We start from the raw sequence: 23020 nt of genomic DNA, 5'->3' as shown, positions 1-23020 counted from the left end.
TGCTGGAGAGGAAGGAAACCGCTCAGGGATTTCACCATGAGGTCAATGGTGACTTTAAAACAGTTACAGAGTTTAATGGTTGTGATTGGAGAAAACTGAGGATGGATCAACAACATTGAAGTTACTCTCCAATACTAACCTAATTAACGAGAAGGAAGCCTGTACAGAAGAAAAATAAATATTCCAAAACTTGCATCCTGTTTGCAACAAGGCACTAACGTAATACTGCAAAAAATGTGGCAAAGCAATTCACTTTTTGTCCTGACTACAAAGTGTTATGTCTGGAGCAAATCCAACACAACACATTACTGAGTACCACTCTCCATATTGTCAAACATGCTGGTGGCTGAATCATGTTAAGGGTATGCTTGCAATTGTTAAGGACTAGGGAGTTTTTCAAGATAAAAAATAAACAGAATGAAACGGAACTCACAGCTGTGGGAATACCTATGTAAAAGATATTTCTGTATTTCATTTTCAATACATTTGCAAACATGACAAAAAGCATGCTTTCACTTTGTCATTACGGGGTATTGTGTGTGGATGGGTGAGAAAATCTATAATTAATCCATTTTCAAATTCAGAACAAAATATAGAACAGTAAAGGGGAATGAATACTTTCTGAAGGCGCTGTAGGTGAGCCTGTGTAACCTACGTTGAGAATGAGGTAGGTGGGCGTGTGTAACCTACGTTGAGAATGCGGTAGGTGGGCGTGTGTAACCTACATTGAGAATGAGGTAGGTGGGCGTGTGTAACCTACGTTGAGAATGAGGTAGGTGGGCGTGTGTAACCTATGTTGAGAATGAGGTAGGTGGGTGTGTGTAACCTACGTTGAGAATGAGGTAGGTGGGCGTGTGTAACCTACGTTGAGAAGGAAGTAGGTGGGTGTGTGTAACCAACATTGAGAATGAGGTAGGTGGGTGTGTGTAACCTACGTTGAGAATGAGGTAGGTGGGTGTGTGTAACCTACATTGAGAATGAGGTAGGTGGGTGTGTGTAACCTACGTTGAGAATGATGTAGGTGGGCGTGTGTAACCTATGTTGAGAATGAGGTAGGTGGGCGTGTGTAACCTACGTTGAGAATGAGGTAGGTGGGTGTGTGTAACCTACATTGAGAATGAGGTAGGTGGGTGTGTGTAACCTACGTTGAGAATGAGGTAGGTGAGTGTGTGTAACCTACATTGAGAATGAGGTAGGTGGGTGTGTGTATCCTACTTTGAGAATGAGGTAGGTGGGTGGGTGTAACCTACATTGAGAATGAGGTAGGTGGGTGTGTGTAACCTACTTGTCTTGAGAGACAGGTCTGTCTACGGCGGCCTTCCTCAATAGCAAGGCTATGCTCACTAAGTCTGTACATAGTCAAAGCTTTCCTTAAGTTTGGGTCAGTCACAGTGGACAGGTATTCTGCCACTGTGTACTCTCTGTTTTGGGACAAATAGCATTCCAGTTTGCTCAGTTGTTTTGTTAATTCTTTCCAATGTGTCAAGTAATTATCTTTTTGTTTTCTCATGATTTGGTTGGGTCTAATTGTGCTGCTGTCCTGGTGCTCTGTGGGGTGTGTTTGTGTTTGTGAACAGAGCCCCACGACCAGCTTGCTTAGGGGACTCTTCTCCAGGTTCATCTCTCTGTGGGTGATGGCTTTGTTATGGAAGGTTTGGGAAGGTTCTTACTCTTACTTTCTCTCTCCCTCCCTCTTACTGTCTCTCTCTCCCCACTCTTACTGTCTCTCTCTCTCTCTCTCCCTCTCTCTTTCTTACTGTCTCTCTCTCCCCACTCTTACTGTCTCTCTCTCCCTCCCTCTTACTCTCTCTCTCCCTCCCTCCCTCTTACTCTCTCTCTCCCTCCCTCTTACTGTCTCTCTCTCCCCACTCTTACTGTCTCTCTCTCTCTCTCTCTCTCTCTCCCTCTTACTCTCTCTCTCTCTCTCTCTCTCCCTCCACTCTCTCTCTCCCTCCCTCTTACTGTCTCTCTCTCCCCACTCTTACTGTCTCTCTCTCCCCACTCTTACTGTCTCTCTCTCCCTCCCTCTTACTCTCTCTCTCCCTCCCTCTTACTGTCTCTCTCCCTCTCCCTCCCTCTTACTCTCTCTCTCTTACTCTCTCTTACTCTCTCTCTCTCCCCACTCTTACTGTCTCTCTCTCTCCCTCTTACTCTCTCTCTCCCTCCCTCCCTCTTACTCTCTCTCTCCCCACTCTTACTGTCTCTCTCTCCCTCTTATTTTCTCCCTCCCTCTTACTCTCTCTCTCTCCCCACTCTTACTGTCTCACTCTCCCTCCTTCTTACTCTCTCTCTCTTACTGTCTCTCTCCCCACTCTTACTGTCTCTCTCTCTCCCTCCCTCTTACTATCTCTCTCCCTCCCTCATACTGTCTCTCTCCCCACTCTTACTGTCTCTCTCTCCCTCCCTCTTACTCTCTCTCTCCCTCCCTCTTACTGTCTCTCTCTCCCTCCCTCTTACTCTCTCTCTCCCTCCCTCTTACTGTCTCTCTCTCCCTCCCTCTTACTGTCTCTCTCTTACTCTCTCTCCCTCCCTCTTACTCTCTCTCTCTCCCTCCCTCTTACTGTCTCTCTCTCCCTCCCTCTTACTGTCTCTCTCTTACTCTCTCTCTCTCCCCACTCTTACTGTCTCTCTCTCTCCCTCCCTCTTACTCTCTCTCTCTCCCTCCCTCTTACTCTCTCTCTCTCCCTCCCTCTTACTCTCTCTCTCTCCCTCCCTCTTACTGTCTCTCTCTCCCTCCCTCTTACTGTCTCTCTCTCCCTCCCTCTTACTGTCTCTCTCTTACTCTCTCTCTCCCCCTCCCTCTTACTCTCTCCCTCCCTCTTACACTCTCTCTCTCCCTCTTACTGTCTCTCTCTCCCTCCCTCTTACTGTCTCTCTCCCTCCCTCTTACTCTCTCTCCCTCCCTCTTACTCTCTCTCTCTCCCTCCCTCTCTCTTACTCTCTCTCTCTCCCTCCCTCTCTTTTGGATATTTACAATATAAAAAAATGAGAATCAAAATTTCTCAACAGGACAACAGTAACAACAATAACCAAGTTTCAAAATAACCATACATTCAACAATAAGCATACAGTAGAGTACATGTGCAGGTTGATTGGTCTGTCAGACACTGTCCCTCAACTTATGGCAGGCAGCAATGTAGTGCGCTGCCAACCCACAGCTCTCTGCTTCCTCCCCCAACAGGACGGGTAGCTTACTCTCATCAGAGAGGTCTTTGAAACCTTGAATAAGGGTTTCAAATTTGTGAAAATTACACTCTCTAATTGTTTTATATTTTTGACATTTTGTCAGGAAATGCAGCTCCGTCTCAGGTTCTGCTGTTGTGCAGTGGTTGCACAGCCTTTCCTCTACAGGGAACCGGGTTTTCCTGTGTCTACCCTTCTCAATGGCAAGGCTGTGCTCACTGAGCTTGTACTTTGTCAAGGTTTTTCTAAGGTTTTGATCAGTAACCATGGTCAAATAGTTAGCCACGGTGTACTGTCGATTTAGGGCCAGATAGCACTTCATTTTGCTTTGTGCTTGTGTTTCCCAATAAGCAATATAATTTTGTTTTGACTGTGTTGTAATTTGGTTTATCCTGATTGATTGGATGGTCTGGTCCTGAGGCTTCAGTGTGTTAGTAGAACAGGTTTGTGAACTCAGCCCCAGGACCAGCTGGATGAGGGGACTCTTTTCTTTGCTCAGCTCTTGGCATTGCAGGGCTTGGTAATGATATGAGAGGGGCTCACTGTATTATAGATGTTTCCAAAACTATTATTATTAAACTGATTATTATTATTAGTGGATATTGGCCTAATTCTGCCCTGCATGCATTGTTTGTAGTTTTCCTCTGGACATGTAGGAGAATCTTACAAAACTCTGCATGTAGGGTTTCAATGGGGTGTTTGTCCCATTTGATTAAATCTTGTTTTGCAAGTCGACCCCACACACACCTCGCTGCCATAAAGTGCAATTGGTTCAATGACACATTCAATTAGTTTTAGCCAAATTTGAATAGGTATTTCAATTTGAATGTGCTTTTTAATGGTGTAGAATGCCCTGCGTGCTTTCTTTCTCAGTTTATTCACTGCCTCATTAAGGTGCCCAGGTGAGCTTATTTTTAAACCTAAGTAATTGTAGTGTGTGCAGTACTCTATATATTTTGTACCAATTGAGAACTTTGGTCTAATTCCCTGAGATCTGGATCTTCTCTGGAAAATCATTATTTTAGTATTTTTGGGGTTTACTGCCAGGGCCCAGGTCTGGCAGTACTGCTCTAGCAGGTCCAGGCTCTGCTGTAGGCCATGTGCTGTGGGGGTTTACTGCCAGGGCCCAGGTCTGGCAGTACTGCTCTAGCAGGTCCAGGCTCTGCTGTAGGCCATGTGCTGTGGGGGTTTACTGCCAGGGCCCAGGTCTGGCAGTACTGCTCTAGCAGGTCCAGGCTCTGCTGTAGGCCATGTGCTGTGGGTGACAGCAGGCATAGGTCATCTGCGAAGAGAAGGCATTTAACTTCTGAATTGTGGAGACTAACACCAGGGGCCGAGGATTTTTCGAGAATAGTGGCCAATTCGTTGATGTAAATAATGAAGAGTGCAGGGCTCAGATTGCAACCCCGACGAAGGCCCCTACCCTGGTTAAAGAATTATGTTCTTTTCTTGCCAATTTTAATGCTGCACGTATTGCCAGTATACATTGATTTAATGATGACATATGTTTTACCCCCTACACCACTTTCAATAACCTTGTTGAACAGTCCTGAATGCCAAATAGAATCAAATGCTTTTTGGAAGTCGATAAAACAAGCGTATATTTTGGTATTATTTTGGTGGACATGTTTATCTATCAGGGTGTGTAGGGTGTAAATATGATCAGTTGTGCAATGTTTTGGTAAAAATCCAATTTGGCTTTTACTCAAGACATTGTGCTTATTAAAGAAGTTTAGTTTACATTTATAATACTACAGAAAACCTTCCCCAGGTTACTGTTCACATAAATGCCTCTGTAATTGTTAGGGTCAAATTTGTCTCCGTTTTTAAAGATTGGGGTTATGAGTCCTTGATTCAAGATGTCAGGGAAATAACCTACACTCAGGATCAAATTAAGCAGTTTTAATATAGCCAATTGAAATGTTGCACTAGTGAGTTTTAGCATCTCATGTAGGATGCCATCAGGTCCATATGCTTTTTAAACTCATAGATCATAGCAGTGTTTGCTAACTGACTCATAGATCATAGCAGTGTTTGCTAACTGACTCATAGATCATAGCAGTGTTTGCTAACTGACTCATAGATCATAGCAGTGTTTGCTAACTAACTCATAGATCATAGCAGTGTTTGCTAACTGACTCATAGATCATAGCAGTGTTTGGTAACTGACTCAGATCATAGCAGTGTTTGGTAACTGACTCAGATCATAGCAGTGTTTGTGTAACGGATGTGAAACGGCTAGCTTAGTTAGCGGTGTGCGCTAAATAGCGTTTCAATCGTTTACGTCACTTGCTCTGAGACCTTGAAGTAGTAGTTCCCCTTGCTCTGCAAGGGCCGCGGCTTTTGTGGAGCGATGGGTAACGATGCTTCGTGGGTGACTGTTGTTGATGTGTGCAGAAGGTCCCTGGTTCGCGCCCGGGTATGGGCGAGGGGACGGTGTAAAATTATTCTGTTACATTGATGCTGTTGACCCGGATTACTGGTTGCTGCGGAAAAAGGAGGAAGGTCAAAAGGGGGGTGAGTGTAACGGATGTGAAACGGCTAGCTTAGTTAGCGGTGTGCGCTAAATAGCGTTTCAATCGGTTACGTCACTTGCTCTGAGACCTTGAAGTAGTAGTTCCCCTTGCTCTGCAAGGGTCACGGCTTTTGTGGAGCGATGGGTAACAATGCTTCGAGGGTGACTGTTGTCGATGTGTGCAGAGGGTCCCTGGTTCGCGCCCGGGTATGGGCGAGGGGACGGACGTAAAGTTATTCTGTTACATTTGCTAACTGACTCATAGATCATAGCAGTGTTTGCTAACTGACTCATAGATCATAGCAGTGTTTGCTAACTGAATCATAGATCATAGCAGTGTTTGCTAACTGAATCATAGATCATAGCAGTGTTTGCTAACTGACTCATAGATCATAGAAGTGTTTGCTAACTGACCCACCGCTGCTCTCATGTCATGTCTGATGAAGACTCTTGCCTGATACAAAGTCATGCTGGGCCTTTAGAAAGTACTTAAGAACTGATGGTTGATTTGTTACTGTCACGCTGGATTTTGGAGACAGACGCAGGAATACACAATTAGTATTTTTAATACACCCAAAACAAACATGTATACAAAAACACTGGGCTGTACCCAAACAAAAGATTGAGGGTAAACCTTGTTGAATGACACGGGACCATAACAGTAATACACAATATATATATATAAAGCACGTAGCATAACAGCTGCACCAACGCATAGGTGCTCACACCACCAACGGACATGGGAACAATAACCAACAAAGACAGAGGGCACATATATACTGATCAGGGGAAAAGGGAACCAGGTGTGTGCTATCAGACAAGACAATCCGGGGGTTGATGATAAGGAACCAGGTGTGTGTTATCAGACAAGACAATCCGGGGGTTGATGATAATGGAACCAGGTGTGTGTTATCAGACAAGACAGTCTGGGGGTTGATGATAATGGAACCAGGTGTGTGTTATCAGACAAGACAGTCGGTTGATGATAGTGAATCCCGTTCAGTGAAGCCTAGAAAGCTGGTGACGTAGAACTCTGTAACTGGTGAACAGAATGAGCATCAGTATCGGGGGGATCCGTGACAGTTACCAGGAACCTGTCTGCCCATATCCAACCTATTTATCTGACCATTTCAGTGTTACAACCAGTATAGAACTAACAGATGAAACCCAGCATTAAGCCCCACCTCTAATCTCCACCAGGTAGTACTAACAGATGAAACCCAGCATTAACCCCCCCCCCCCTCATCATCTCCACCAGGTAGTACTAACAGATGAAACCCAGCATTAATCCCCCCTCATCTTCACCAGGTAGTACTAACAGATGAAACCCAGCATTAACCCCCCCTCATCTCCACCAGGTAGTACTAACAGATGAAACCCAGCATTAAGCCCCACATGACCACAGACATGACCACAGACATGACCACAGACTTGACCACAGACATGACCACAGACTTGACCACAGACATGACCACAGACATGACCACAGACATGACCACAGACTTGACCACAGACTTGACCACAGACATGACTACTAATTTAGCTGTTTGTTTGAGTAATTGGAGATGGAAGGGAGTTCCGTGCATTCATGGCTCTGGATAACACTGCACTGTCGTGAAATCGTTTTCTTTTTAACTTGGGGACTGTGAAGAGACCCTTGTTGTCATGTCTTGTGAGGTATGTATGTGTGTCAGAGCTGTATGTTATTTGATTATTCAGACAAGCTGGAATTTTTATCACAATAATAATTCTCATAAAAATTTGAAGAGAAGTAGTTAATCTCACATCAACCCTCAACCAGGAAAGACATGGCGTGCATGTTGTTGATGTTAGTTCTGTATGTGCAGTTAAGGGCAAGGCGTGCTGCTCTGTTTTGAGCCAGCTACAGTTTTGCTAGGTTTTTATTTGCTACACTTGACCATATTACCGGACAGTAATCAAGATGGGACAAGACCAGTGCCTGAACAACTAGTACAGTTTTTTTCTGTCAAAAATGTAGAACACCTTTTTATAACAGACATACCCCTCCCCATCTTCACAACAACTTTGTCAATATTTTACATTTGCAATTACATTTGAGTCATTTAGCAGACACTCTTATCCAGAGCGACTTACAGAAGAAATTAGGGTTAAGTGCCTATGACTTGACAATGATAATAGATAATGTTATACCTAGGAGTTTAGCTTCCTCAACTTCCTCAGGAGTGTGGAATCAGCCACATACATAGTCGTTTTAGCTTTGTGTAAGACCAGTGGCAAATCATTTATAAAAATAGAGAAGAGTAATGGCCCAAGACAACTGCCCTGCGGGACATCACACTGTACATAGCTGATGTTAGACAAGCTTCAATTGAAGAACACTCTCTGGGTTCTACTGGATAAATAACTCCACAAAAAAATGTGATGGCAAGCCATGTAAGGCCATAGCAAGTTCGTTTTTTTCCAATAACAACTTATGATCAATAACACCAAAGGCTGCACTAAAATCTAACAATACAGCTCCAACGATCATCTTATTATCAATTTATTTTAACCAATCATGCTGAAAGTCAATAGTTAACTTATTCCCAAAGCAATTGCACTGTATTTGGTCAAACACAATTCTCTCCCTCAGTTTACTAAGAACAGACAGCAAACTGATTGTGTGGCTGTTAAAGCCAGCAAAGGGTGCTTTACTTTTTTGGCAGTGGAATAACTTCAGCATCCTTCCACATCTGTGGAGACACGTACTCCTTTAGGCAAACACTGGCTTCATCAATAAGTGCATTGGTGATGTCGTCCCCACAGTAACTGTACGTACATACCCCAACCAGAAGCCATGGATTGCAGGCAACATCTAAAAGGGTAGAGTTGCTGCTTTCAAGGAGCAGGACTCCAACCCGGAAGCTTATAAGAAATCCTGCTATGCCCTCCGACGAACCGTCAAAAAGGCAAAGCGTCAATACAGGACTAAGATCGAATCGTACTACACCGACTCCAATGCTCGTCGGATGTGGCAGGGCTTGCAAACTATTACAGACTACGAAGGGAAGCACGCCACGAGCTGCCCAGTGACACGAGCCTACCAGATGAGCTAAATTACTTATATGCTCGCTTCAAGGCAAGTAACACTGAAACATGCATGAGAGCATCATCTGTTCCGGACGACTACAGATGACACGCTCTCCATAGCCGATGTGAGAAAAGACCTTTAAACAGGTCAACATTCACAAGGCCGCAGGGCCAGACGGATTACCAGGACGTGTACTCCGAGCATGCGCTCACCAGCTGGCAAGTGTCTTCACTGACATTTTCAACCTCTCCCTATCTGAGTTTGTAATACCAACGCGTTTCAAGCAGACAACCATAGTCCCTGTAGCACTCACGTCTGTAGCCATGAAGTGGTTTGAAATGCTGGTCATGGCCCACATCATCACTATTATCCCAGAAACCCTAGACCTACTCCAATTTGCATACCGCCCCAACAGATCCACAGATGATGCAATCTCTATTGCACTCCACACTGCCCTTTCCCGCCTGGACAAAAGGAACACCTATGTGAGAATGCTATTCATTGACGACAGCTCAGCGTTCAACACCATAGTACCCTCAAAGCTCATCACTAAGCTAAGGACCCTGGGACTAAACACCTCCCTCTGCAACTGAATCCTGGACTTCCTGGATCCCGGCCGCCCCCAGGTGGTAAGGGTAGGTAACAACACATCCGCCACACTGATCCCCAGCAGTGCATGCTCAGTCCCCTCCTGTACTCCCTGTTCACTCATGACTGCATGGCCAGGCACAACTCCAATACAATCATTAAGTTGGCTGATGACACAACAGTGGTAGGCCTGATCACCAACAACGATGAGACTGCCTATAGGAGGAGGTCAGAGACCAGGCCATGTGGTGCCAGGACAACAACCTCTCCCTCAACGTGATCAAGAGAAAGGAGACGATTGTGGACTACAGGAAAAGGAGGACCGAGAAGGCCCCATTCTCATCGACGGGGCTGTAGTGGAGCAGGTTGAGAGCTTCAAGTTCCTTGGTGTCCACATCACCAACAAACTATCATGGTCCAAGCACACCAAGGCAGTCGTGAAGAGGGAACGAAAAAACCTATTCCCCCTTAGGAGACTGAATAGATTTGGCACCTCAGAACCTCAAACTTCTACAGCTGCACCATCGAGAGCATCCTGACTGGTTGCATCACTGCCTGGTATGGCAACTGCTCAGCCTCTGACAGCAAGGCGCTACAGAGGGTAATGTAATGGCCCAGTACATCACTGGGGCTAAGCTTCCTGCCATCCAGGACCTCTATGCCAGACGGTGTCAGAGGAAGGCTCTAAAAATTGTCAAAGACTCCAGTCACCCTAGTCATAGACTGTTCTCTCTGCTACCGCATGGCAAGCGGTACCGGAGTGCCAAGTCTAGGTCCAAAAGGTTTCTTAACAGCTTTTACCCCTAAACCATAAGACTCCTGAACAGCTGATCAAATGGCTACCCAGACTATTTGCATTGCCCCCCCCCCCCCCCCACTTTCTTTACGCTTCTGCTATTCTCTGCTTTTTTATGCATAGTCACTTTAACTCTACCTACATGTACATTACTGTTCTAAAGTGTGTGGTCACTTAGAAATGTCATTGTTTTTGAAAGAGAGGCTTATTTTTTTTGTCCATTAAAATAACATTGTTAATGTTATAAATTACTATTGTAGCTTGGAAACGGCAGATTTGTTATGGGAATATCTACATAGGTGTTCCAATGGCACGTTGTGTTTGCTCATCTAAGTTTATCATTTTAAAAGTCTAATTGATCATTAGAAAACCCTTTTGCATTATGTTAGCACAGCTGGAAACTGTTGTTCTGATAAGGAAGCAAAAAACTGTCCTCCTTTAGACTAGTTGAGTATCTGGAGCATCAGCATTTGTGGGTTCAATTACAGGCTCAAAATGGCCAGAAACAAAGAACTTTCTTCTGAAACTCATCAGTCTATTCTTGTTCTGGCTCTAACTAAAATAGAAAGAGGAATGGGAGGTCCACAACGGAGCAAGAGGACAAGTACATTAGTGTCTAGTTTGAGAAACAAACACCTCACAAGTCCTCAACTGCCATCTTCATTAAATAGTTCCCGCAAAACACCAGTCTCAACGTCAACAGTGAAGCCGTGACTCCGGGATGCTGGCCTTCTAGGCAGAGTTGCAATTAAAAAGCCATATCTCAGACTGGCCAATAAAAATAAAGATTAAGATGGACAAAAGAACACAGACACTGGACAGAGGAACTCTACCTAGAAGGCCAGCATCCCGGAGTCGCCTCTTCTCTGTTGACGTTGAGACTAGTGTTTTGAGGGTACTATTTAATGAAGCTGCTATAATTGCAAAATGGTCTTCTAATGATCAATTAGCCTTTTAAAATGATACACTTGGATTAGCTAATACAACGTGCCATTGGAACACAGGAGTGATGGCTGCAGATAATGGGCCTCTGTACGTAGACATTCCATTAAAAAATCTGCTGTTTCCAGGTACAATAATCATTTACAAAATTAACAAGGTTTACACTGTATTTCTGATCAATTTGATGGTTTTTAATGGACAAAAAATGTCAAAAACAATGACATTTCTAAGTGACCCCAAACTTTTGAACGGTAGTGTACATATTACCTTGACTAACCTGTACCGGTACCCCCTGTATATAGCCTCACAATTGTTAGTTTACTGCTGCTCTAACTATTTGTTACTTTTATTTCTTATTTTTTACTGATCTATTTTTCTTAAAATGGCATTGTTAGTTAAGGGCTTGTAAGTAAGCATTTCATTGTAAGGTCTACCTACACCTGTTGTATTCAGCGCATTTGCCAAATAACATTTTATTATCATTTATTTGGTTAAAGATATAGCAAATAGGGGTGTCATTACAGTCTGCTACCATTAAGGTTGTCACTACCTGGTGGTTTATAATAATAATAATAAATAATATATGCCATTTAGCAGACGCTTTTATCCAAAGCAACTTACAGTCATGTGTGCATACATTCTACGTATGGGTGGTCCCGGGGATCGAACCCACTACCCTGGCGTTACAAGCGCCATGCTCTACCAACTGAGCTACAGAAGGACCATTGATGGATAACAATAGATAACAATAGTTCTTCCACCTCTCCCACACTAACTTGACCAAATTCAAAACAGCAATCCTCTTTCATTATTCAATATTTTATACAAAAATATGATGGTTCACCGTTTAATGTTATCATTTCACAGTTTTTCCACTTTACTAGTGAAATAGTCATTGAAATAATTGGCAATATCATGATAATGATAATCAATCAGTTCATATAGTAGTCATCAAACAAATACCTACCTAATGCACTTTGCTTTTAAGAATAAATCAGTTATATAAATCAAATAGTCATAGACTGATGTGATTCTAATAAAATGGTTATCTATACTTAACCTTCATTTGTCTCTCTCTGTCACTGTCTCTCGCTCTCTGTCTCTCTGTATATGAACATGACCAACATTCTTGGTCAGTGATTGATGTGATTCTTTTCAAATGTAACTTTCTGTCTTCCTCTATCTCTCCGTAGGCGCGGCGTAAGGATGTGTTCCTGCAGGAGCGTTACGGACACTTCAGTCTGACGGACCCCTTCCTGGCCCTGCAGAGGGACTTTGACTGTGTCCCTGGGGGGGACAAAGAACGCCGACCAGTTGGCTCCAGCCCCATCTCAGTCCTGGAGGCAGTCATGGCGCACTGCAGGAAGATGCAGGAGAGGATGTCAGCACAGCTGGCTGCTGCCGAGAGCAGGCAGAAGAGGGTAAACGATGCTACGATACAATATCATGATATGATGACATGCAGACCTGCCGAGATTGCAGACTAGCAAACTCGTTAATTTACAGTATATCGACTTAAAGTTAACACTGCATAACTCTATTATGTAGACACTAAAGTGCACACCTACGTGCACTTTACACATTGATTTGTTTGTGTGTGAATGAGATTTGGCTCATGTTCTGTGTGCGTGCGTGTGTGTGCGTAAGAGAGATAAGAGAGATAATGTATGCATCTAAAAGAGATGGTGAATATATTAGGGTTGGGCGATATCAACCTTTGTCCTATCGTGATTATGTACCCATAAAACATTGGGATATACGATGCTGTAGGTTATATAACATATTTGTACAATGTGTGTGTCTAAATCTATGACGTTAAAAGGCCTATTTACTCTGTTCCATCTGACTGCGCAATCCTCTGTCTCATCAGCCCAGCCAGGTACTTTATAAACAAAATCTTCACTATAAAAAGCATCTTGATATTATCTCACATTTCTTTTAGACTAACATTTAGAGATTAGTATAACGTTGTATAAACGTTGCGTTCTATATCTCCAACATTTGCAATATTGTTTTAATATTCAAATTCGATCTCCAGCGGTAATGAACGTGTCAGGAGCCAGAATGAGACAAAGAGGCAGGCAGCTTTTCTCAGCCAGTCGAAATCATAAATCAGCATATTTTGATGGATATATACAGAGAAATATCAATAGAAAACAGGCCAAATGAAACGAAGTGCAGATAGTTTGCTGTCTTTCCAGCTTCAGTTTGAAGTTATTGTGTTATCTGTGTTGTTGGCTTGCTCCTCTGAACAATAGTGTTCTGACAAAAGAGCACGTTTTCTATGCCAGGTGAAATCATTAGCTCAATGTTATGGATGTATCCAAATAAATGTCACTAGAAAAGAGCTTAAACAAATATAAATGCAGATACTTTGTTGTAATTCTGGCTGCACAGTATGACGTGACTGTAAATTAGCCATAGTTGGCCAGCTAGCAAGCAGGGGATAAGAACGTTGGGGTTAGGGTTAGGGTTAGCAGGGGATAAGAACGTTGGGGTTAGGGTTAGGGTTAGGGTTAGCAGGGGATAAGAACGTTGGGGTTAGGGTTAGGGTTAGCAGGGGATAAGAACGTTGGGGTTAGGGTTAGGGTTAGCAGGGGATAAGAACGTTGGGGTTAGGGTTAGGGTTAGGGTTAGGGTTAGGGTTAGCAGGGGATAAGAACGTTGGGGTTAGGGTTAGCAGGGGATAAGAACGTTGGGGTTAGGGTTAGGGCTAGGGTTAGCAGGGGATAAGAACGTTGGGGTTAGGGTTAGCAGAGGATAAGAACGTTGGGGTTAGGGTTAGGGTTAGGGTTAGGGTTAGCAGGGGATAAGAACGTTGGGGTTAGGGTTGGGGTTAGGGTTAGGGTTAGCAGGGGATAAGAACGTTGCCAGCCAGTATGGCAATGGAACATTTAGAAGGAACAAATGGATACGGAACAAAAAGACTTAATGACTGGGTCGTGTCTCTGACAAGAACAAACGACCAGCCGGATTGGGAAGCAACACTAGATTTGTGTCAGGACTATATCTTGTGGAAGGATGAAATAGTATAAATAAATTCATCAAAATAAAGTTTTTAATGAAAAAAATATATATACATATTTGAAAATGTTACCTGTTATATAAAAGTGATAATGCCCTCGAAGCCGGTGTTTGAAGGATATATTGGCATGGTTTGCAGGCCCTCAACCTTCTCATCTCGGGCCTAACAAAACCTGTACCAATATGTGACCGACCGGCTCGATTCGTTCTTATGTAGCAGAATTTACCATCTACGTCTGTCAACAGCTGTCGTGTTGCAGTGACATCATGAACATTTTAATGAAATTGATACTTTTGTTAAGACATGTAGCTAGCTAGCTAAACAATGAACCATAATCCCAACTCATGACGTTACTACCCTGCATGAATCTGCAGGTAGCTAATCAACAAGGTTCAATGTTTGCTAGCTAACATTAGGCTATAGCTGGCAATGCAAATGGCTCTGAGATACAAATAATATTACTACACAGATCATACAGTACACGTAACGTTAGCTAGAGAGCCAGCTAATGTTAGCTAGCTAACATTACACATTAACTTGACATTTAAAATGTATTTCTGACTAAATTAGAAATGTGTAATATCTGAAAATGTAGTAAGCTGGACTATCTTACCGATATACATGGCTGGACGCTTCTGTCACAGATGCCATGGTTGCCCTTAGTTTGAAGATGTAATCCGTAGACATATGTTCTCCTAAGCTATCATACTCCAATTCCACTGATTTCAAAATTCGGTCCTCCAGAAAGTGGAGAGCAACACTTATGCAGTTCTACTACACAATGTTTTTTAAAGCCGCGTTAGACAGGATTACCTACACATACATACTGACCAGCTCAAATAGACAGAAGCGTGGCAAACCAATCCAAACTCATCTCTCAGCATGTCCAGCCCACTCATTATCTCAGCAATTTTAACAATTTAATTCAGATTTACAGATGTCATACAAGTTTGTTGTTAAGGCACATGAAAGTTCACATGTTCCAGAAGGCATTTCTTCCAAAAAACAAATGTTGATAATTTAAAAAAATGTGTACGTTCAAATGGCTCTCCTTTGAAGTAGTGACGCGTGACATACGCCTAGTTTCCTGAAACGAGTCATGTATATCCTCCAAACACCGGCTTCTCAGGCATTATCACTTACAGTGCCTTTGGAAAGTTTTCAGACCTCTTGACTTTTTCCACATTTTGTTACGGTACAGCCTAAAATGGATTTTTAAAATAGTTATCCCCAGAAATCTACAAACAATACCCCATAATGACGAAGTGAAAACAGGTTGTCGAAATTGTAGCAAATGTATTTTTTTTTTTACAGAAATACCTTATTTAAGTTAGGTTTAAATAATAAAGTATAGATTTGTGCAAAACATACAGAAGTGAAACAGACTACACAGTGAGTGACCCCAGTCGTTGAGCTGAGCTGTCGATCCCGAGGCAAGGAACCAGTGAAACAGACGTCAGTGTGCTGCTAGCAGTGTAGCTTCCTCCACTGTACCTGTCCCCATACGGTGCTCGAACCAGTGATTCACTGCTCGCAGACGCACGTTTGACCTATAGAAAAACTAACTACAATTTCAAGTTAGCTGTGGAGTGAGATTAAGGTACGTTCTTAACTTCGTTATAGAAGGAAACTCTCTCTCGCCCATGTTTACACCAATCCAATGCTTTTTCAATTTTGTTTAAAAAAATTGAATTAACTTAAATACCTAGATGATTTTTCCCCCTGTTAGCTAGTGATAGTGATGCACAAGCTAGGCCTATTTGAAACATCGCTATCTACTGGTCATATTTATCCACCAGCTTCAGTAGCTTGAAAACCCTCAAAATGCTGAACATAATTCATGATGGTTTTATATTTGACTTTAGTTCGTTTTGGAGTCAAAGATAAGTTATAGTTTTTCATACAGGTCTGTTAATTATTGTTTTTCAGATTACTATTCTTTTTTCATAATTCTTTTTCATTTTTGTTTCAGTTTACTATAATAACCTTGGAACACACACATTCTTACACGCAAGCATGCACCACATAGAGACAAAAGCGGCACACACACTTAAATATCCCCCCTCCCACTCACACTCCCTCATTCACCATGCCAACCTCTCATACATAGCACAACAAGTGACATTCGGAGTAATTGGCCTAATCCTATTTGCTGTAGCTATTTCAGTATTTACAGTGCCTTCGGGAAAGTATTCAGACCCCTTGTCTTTTTCCACATTTTATTACATTACAACATTATTCTAAAACTGATTAAATTGATTTTCCCTCAATCTACACGCAATACCCCATAACGACAAAGCAAAAGCAGGTTTAGAATTTTTTTGCAAATGTATTAAAAATAAACTAAAACGACATTTACATAAGTATTCAGACCCTTTATTCAGTACTTTGTTGAAGCACCTTTGGCAGTGATTACAGTCTTGATTATTCTTGGGTATGATGCTACAAGCATGGCATACCTGTATTTGGGGTGTTTCTCCCATTCTTCTCTGCAGATCCTCTCAAGCTCTGTCAGGTTGGATGGGGAGCGTCACTGCACAGTTATTTTCAGGTCTCTCCAGAGCTGTTCGATCGGGTTCAAGTCCGGGCCACTCAAGGACATTGAGAGACTTGTCCCGAAGCCACTCCTGCGTTATCTTGGCTGTGTGCTAAGGATCGTTGTCCTGTTGGAAGGGGAACCTTCGCCCTAGTCTGAGGTCCTGAGTGCTCTGGAGCAGGTTTTCATCAAGGATCTCTCTGTACTTTGGCGTGATGTTTGGCATTCAGGCCAAAGAGTTCAATCTTGGTTTCATCAGACCAGAGAATATTGTTTCTCATGGTCTGAGAGTCTTTAGGTGCCTTTTGGCAAACTCCAAGTGGGCTGTCATGTGCCTTTTACTGAGGAGTGGCTTCTGTCTGGCCACTACCATAAAGGCCTGATTGGTGGAGTGCTGCAGAGATGGTTGTCCTTCTGGAAGGTTCTCCCATCCCCACAGATGAACTCTAGAGCTCTGTCAGAATGACCATCGGGTTCTTGGTCAACTCCCTGACCAAGGCCCTTCTCCCCTGATTGCTCAGTTTGGCCAGGCAGCCAGCTGTAGGAAGAGTCTTGGTGGTTCCAAACTTCCATTTAAGAATCCACTGTGTTCTTGGGGACCTTCAATGCTGCAGAATATTTTTTGTACCCTTATTCCGATCTGTGCCTCATCACAATTCTGTCTCGGCGCTCTATAGACAATTCCTTCCACCTCGTGGCTTGGTTTTTGCTCTGACATGCACTGTCAATTGTGGGACCTTATATAGACAGGTGTGTGCCTTTTCAAATCATGTCCAATCAATTGAATTTACCACAGGTAGACTCCAATCAAGTTGTAGAAACATCTCAAGGATCATCAATGGAAACAGGATGCACCTGAGCTCAACTTCAAGTTTCATAGCAAAGGGTCTGAATACGAATGTAAACTATGACATGACCCATCACCTTATGTATTACTGCCCAACAGTTGCAAAGTGACTTCCCCAAAAAACACACACAAATATATTCTACACAAATGGCCTCCCACGAATGCTTTCTGTCTCTAACACTAACACTAAAATGAAATCATATAAAAACTAAATATAAATATAAACAAAATTTTAAAATATGCAAATCAGGTCTGAAAAATAACTGAAACTAAACTGATTTTTTTTTAAATCCCCAAATGAATAGAAATAAAAGTGAATATAAAAACATGAAACTATAATAACCTTGGTGTCATCCATGCAACTGTAAGAGTGTGTAAGTGTGTAAGCGCACCTGTGTGTGATAAGTGATAATATCACAGCTCTCCTTGTCCTGCTCCTGAACCCCCCCACCAGTCACAGAGCCTGCTCCTAAACACTTCCACCAGTCACAGAGCCTGCTCCTGAACCCTTCCACCAGTCACAGAGGCAGCTCCTGAACCCCCCACCAGTCACAGAGCCTGCTCCTAAACCCCTCCACCAGTCACAGAGCCTGCTCCAAAACACTTCCACCAGTCACAGAGCCAGCTCCTGAACCCTCCCAAAAGTCACAGAGCCTGCTCCTGAACCCTCCCAAAAGTCACAGAGCCAGATCCTGAACCCTTCCACCAGTCACAGAGCCTGCTCCTGAACCCTTCCACCAGTCACAGAGCCTGCTCCTGAACCCCCCCCGACCAGTCACAGAGCCAGCTCCTGAACCCTCCCAAAAGTCACAGAGCCTGCTCCTGAACCCTCCCAAAAGTCACAGAGCCAGCTCCTGAACCCTTCCACCAGTCACGGAGCCTACTCCTGAACCCCCCCACTTGTCTCAGAGCCAGCTCCTGAACCCTTCCACCAGTCACAGAGCCTGCTCCTGAACCCTCCCAAAAGTCACAGAGCCTGCTCCTGAACCCTCCCAAAAGTCACAGAGCCTGCTCCTGAACCCCTCCACCAGTCACAGAGCCAGCAGATCCAGAGACTCTCCAACTGGGCTTGTCTGGCCGCAGAGACATCTCTGTTAGCCAGCACTCACTGTGTGCTCCAGATAAGCACTGAGACACACAGCCGGCCAGCCAGGCCAATACTGGACAATAGCCAGGGGAGGAGGAGGAGAGGGAAGGATAGAGGAGGAAAGAATGGGAGAATGAGAGCGGTAGAGGAAGAGTGAGAGGCGAACGAGGAGTATTGACACAGGGATCCTGTTCCAATACTAATTCTGTTCAAAACCGTTTTGCTACAGTGTGTCCCACTGAACATGAACCAGCCATTGACATAATACAAGCTGCTACTGCTCCATTGTGACCCAGTGTCACTACAGCAGCACAGCATGGAGTCTAAAACACTAAAATCTCTTGGCTAATTTTCTCCATTACCTCCCTGCTTGCCCCCCTTACTCCCCCTTTCCTTCCCTGAATGTCCCCCGTTGTCATCAGTAGGAAATGATTACCCCAGCCCCTTCTCCATCCCTCCCTCCCTCTCTCTCTCCAACACCCCTCACCTTCCTCACCCTCATTTTCTCCTTTCCACTCCTGGAATAAATCACCAACTTACCATCGTTGTTATGGTGACCGGTCCTTTGCTTGCATGGTTGTAGCTAGCTATTACATTTGCCACACACCAGAACATGACAACAACACAAGAAATATGAAACAAATCGTTATCGCTGGCCCTTGAATAATAACACACTGTGACATAACATGAACAAAGCCATTTGAGTTGTATAGCTCAAGTCTTGGTTGCTCGACTGCAGAACAAAGCCAACGTTTTATTCTATACCATGTTTATGCATGTTTCTCTGAGTAAGCTTCTTGGAGTATTGATGCGTTTTTGAGCCATGTATGTTATACGCTTTGGTGGACGCAGCCTTTAAGACTGTGTGCTGGCATAATGAAGGCCCTGCATCATGGATGATTCACAAAGAACAGGGTAGAATCCATGAGGTGGCACACGTGATGCTGGTGAGGTGTACATGAATTATTGGTGAGGTGTACACAGGTTGTTGGTGAGGTGTACACAGGTTGTTGGTGAGGTGTACACATGATGTTGGTGAGGTGTACACATTATGTTGGTGAGGTGTACACATGATGTTGGTGAGGTGTACACAGGTTGTTGGTGAGGTGTACACATGATGTTGGTGAGGTGTACACAGGATGTTGGTGAGGTGTACACATGATGTTGGTGAGGTGTACACATGATGTTGGTGAGGTGTTGACATGATGTTGGTGAGGTGTATACATGATGTTGGTGAGGTGTTGACATGATGTTGGTGAGGTGTATACATGATGTTGGTGAGGTGTACACATGATGTTGGTGAGGTGTACACATGATGTTGGTGAGGTGTACACATGATGTTGGTGAGGTGTATACATGATGTTGGTGAGGTGTATACAGTCCCTTGCAAAAGTATTCTGCCCACTTGAACTTTGCGACCTTTTGCCACATTTCAGGCTTCAAACATAAAGATATAAAACTGTATTTTTTGTGAAGAATCAACAACAAGTGGGACACAACCATGAAGTGGAACGACATTTATTGGATATTTCAAACTTTTTTAACAAATCAAAAACCGAAAAATTGGGCGTGCAAAATTATTCAGCCCCTTTACTTTCAGTGCAGCAAACTCTCTCCAGAAGTTCAGTGAGGATCTCTGAATGATCCAATGTTGACCTAAATGACTAATGATGATAAATACAATCCACCTGTGTGTAATCAAGTCTACGTATAAATGCACCTCACTGTGATAGTCTCAGAGGTCCATTAAAAGCGCAGAGAGCATCATGAAGAACAAGGAACACACCAGGCAGGTCCGAGATACTATTGTGAAGAAGGAGAGTTGTATGGCATTGAAGCTTGCCTGGAGGGTTGTTAACACAGTGTCCAAAGAAGGGCCAGAAGTATACAGAATGGTGTCGTCTGCGTAGAGGTGGATCAGAGACTCACCAGCAGCAAGAGCGACCTCATTGATGTATACAGAGAAGAGAGTCGGTCCAAGAATTGAACCCTGTGGCACCCCCATAGAGACTGCCAGAGGTCCGGACAGCAGACCCTCCGATTTGACACACTGAACTCTATCAAAGAAGTAGTTGGTGAACCAGGTGAGGCAATCATTTGAGAAACCAAGGCTGTCGAGTCTGCCGATGAGGATGTGGTGATTGACAGAGTCGGAAGCCTTGGCAAGATCAATGAATATGGCTGCACAGTAATGTTTCTTATCGATGGCGGTTAAGATATCGTTTAGGACCTTGAGTGTGGCTGAGGTGCACCCATGACCAGCTCTGAAACCAGATTGCATAGCAGAGAAGGTATGGTGAGATTCGAAATGGTCGGTAATCTGTTTGTTGACTTGGCTTTCGAAGACCTTAGAAAGGCATGGTAGGATAGATATAGGTCTGTAGCAGTTTGGGTCAAGAGTGTGTCCCCCTTTGAAGAGGGGGATGACCGCAGCTGCTTTCCAATCTATGGGAATCTCAGACAACACGAAAGAGAGGTTGAACAGGCTAGTAATAGGGGTGACAACAATTTCGGCAGATAATTTTTAGAAAGAAAGGGTCCAGATTGTCTAGCCCGGCTCATTTGTAGGGGTCCAGATTTTGCAGCTCTTTCAGAACATCAGCTGAACAGATTTGGGAGAAGGAGAAATGGGGAAGGCTTGGGCGAGTTGCTGTTGGGGGTGCAGTGCTGTTGACCGGGGTAGGAGTAGACAGGTGGAAAGCATGGCCAGCCGTAGAAAAATGCTTATTGAAATTCTCAATTATGGTGGATTTATCAGTGGTGACAGTGTTTCCTATCTTCAGTGCAGTGGGCAGCTGGGAGGAGGTGTTCTTATTCTCCATGGACTTTACAGTGTCCCAGAACTTTTTTGAGTTAGTGTTGCAGGAAGCAAATTTCTGCTTGAAAAAGCTAGCATTGGCTTTTCTAACTGCCTGTGTATAATGGTTTCTAGCTTCCCTGAACAGCTGCATATCACGGGGGCTGTTTGATGCTAATGCAGAACGCCATAGGATGTTTTTGTGTTGGTTAAGGGCAGTCAGGTCTGGGGAGAACCAAGGGCTATATCTGTTCCTGGTTCTACATTTCTTGAATGGGGCATGTTTATTTAAGATGGTTAGGAAGGCATTTAAAAAAAATATCCAGGCATCCTCTACTGACGGGATGAGATCAATATCCTTCCAGGATACCCCGGCCAGGTCGATTAGAAAGGCCTGCTCGCTGAAGTGTTTCAGGGAGCGTTTTACAGTGATGAGTGGAGGTCGTTTGACCGCTGACCCATTACGGATGCAGGCAATGAGGCAGTGATCGCTGAGATCTTGGTTGAAGACAGCAGAGGTGTATTTAGAGGGCAAGTTGGTTAGGATGATATCTATGAGGGTGCCCGTGTTTAAGGCTTTGGGGAGGTACCTGGTAGGTTCATTGATAATTTGTGTGAGATTGAGGGCATCAAGTTTAGATTGTAGGATGGCTGGGGTGTTAAGCATGTTCCCGTTTAGGTCGCCTAGCAGCACGAGCTCTGAAGATAGATGGGGGGCAATCAGTTCACATATGGTGTCCAGAGCACAGCTGGGGGCAGAGGGAGGTCTATAGCAGGCGGCAACGGTGAGAGACTTGTTTTTAGAGAGGTGGATTTTTAAAAGTAGAAGTTCAAATTGTTTGGGTACAGACCTGGATAGCAGGACAGAACTCTGCAGGCTATATCCGCAGTAGATTGCAACACCGCCCTCTTTGGCAGTTCTATCTTGTCTGAAAATGTTGTAGTTTTGAATTAAAATGTGAGAATTTTTGGTGGTCTTCCTAAGCCAGGATTCAGACACAGCTAGAACATCCGGGTTGGCAGAGTGTGCTAAAGCAGTGAATAGAACAAACTTAGGGAGGAGGCTTCTAATGTTAACATGCATGAAACCAAGGCTATTACGGTTACAGAAGTCGTCAAAAGAGAGCGCCTGGGGAATAGGAGTGGAGCTAGGCACTGCAGGGCCTGGATTCACCTCTACATCGCCAGAGGAACATAGGAGGAGTAGAATAAGGGTGCGGCTAAAAGCAATAAGAATTGGTCGTCTATAACGTCTGGAACAGAGAGTAAAAGGAGGTTTCTGGGGGTGATAAAATAGCATCAAGGTATAATGTACAGACAAAGGTATGGTAGGATGTGAATACAGTGGAGGTAAACCTAGGTATTGGGTGATGAAGAGAGAGATATTGTCTCTAGAAACATCATTGAAACCAGCAGATGTCATTGCATGTGTGGGTGGTGGAACTAATAGGTTGCATAAGGTATAGTGATCAGGACTAGAGGCTCTACAGTGAAATAAGCCAATAAACACTAACCAGAACAGCAATGGACAAGGCATATTGACATTAAGGAGAGGCATGCTTAGTCGAGTGATCAAAAGGGTCCGTTGAGTGGAGAGGTTGGTTGGGGGTCACGGCGATTTAGACGGCTAACCAGGCCATCGGTAGCAAGCT

At 43.8% G+C, this 23020-nt stretch overlaps 1 pseudogene; it reads left to right on the top strand.

Annotated features, from left to right (window-relative positions):
• LOC124039862 overlaps nt 1–23020 on the top strand; it is a 141304-nt pseudogene that overhangs the window by 88180 nt on the left and 30104 nt on the right.

Source organism: Oncorhynchus gorbuscha, linkage group LG01, assembly GCF_021184085.1.
Source record: "Oncorhynchus gorbuscha isolate QuinsamMale2020 ecotype Even-year linkage group LG01, OgorEven_v1.0, whole genome shotgun sequence".
Classification (NCBI taxonomy): Eukaryota; Metazoa; Chordata; class Actinopteri; order Salmoniformes; family Salmonidae; genus Oncorhynchus; species Oncorhynchus gorbuscha.
This window is presented reverse-complemented; position numbering and strand designations above follow the sequence as displayed.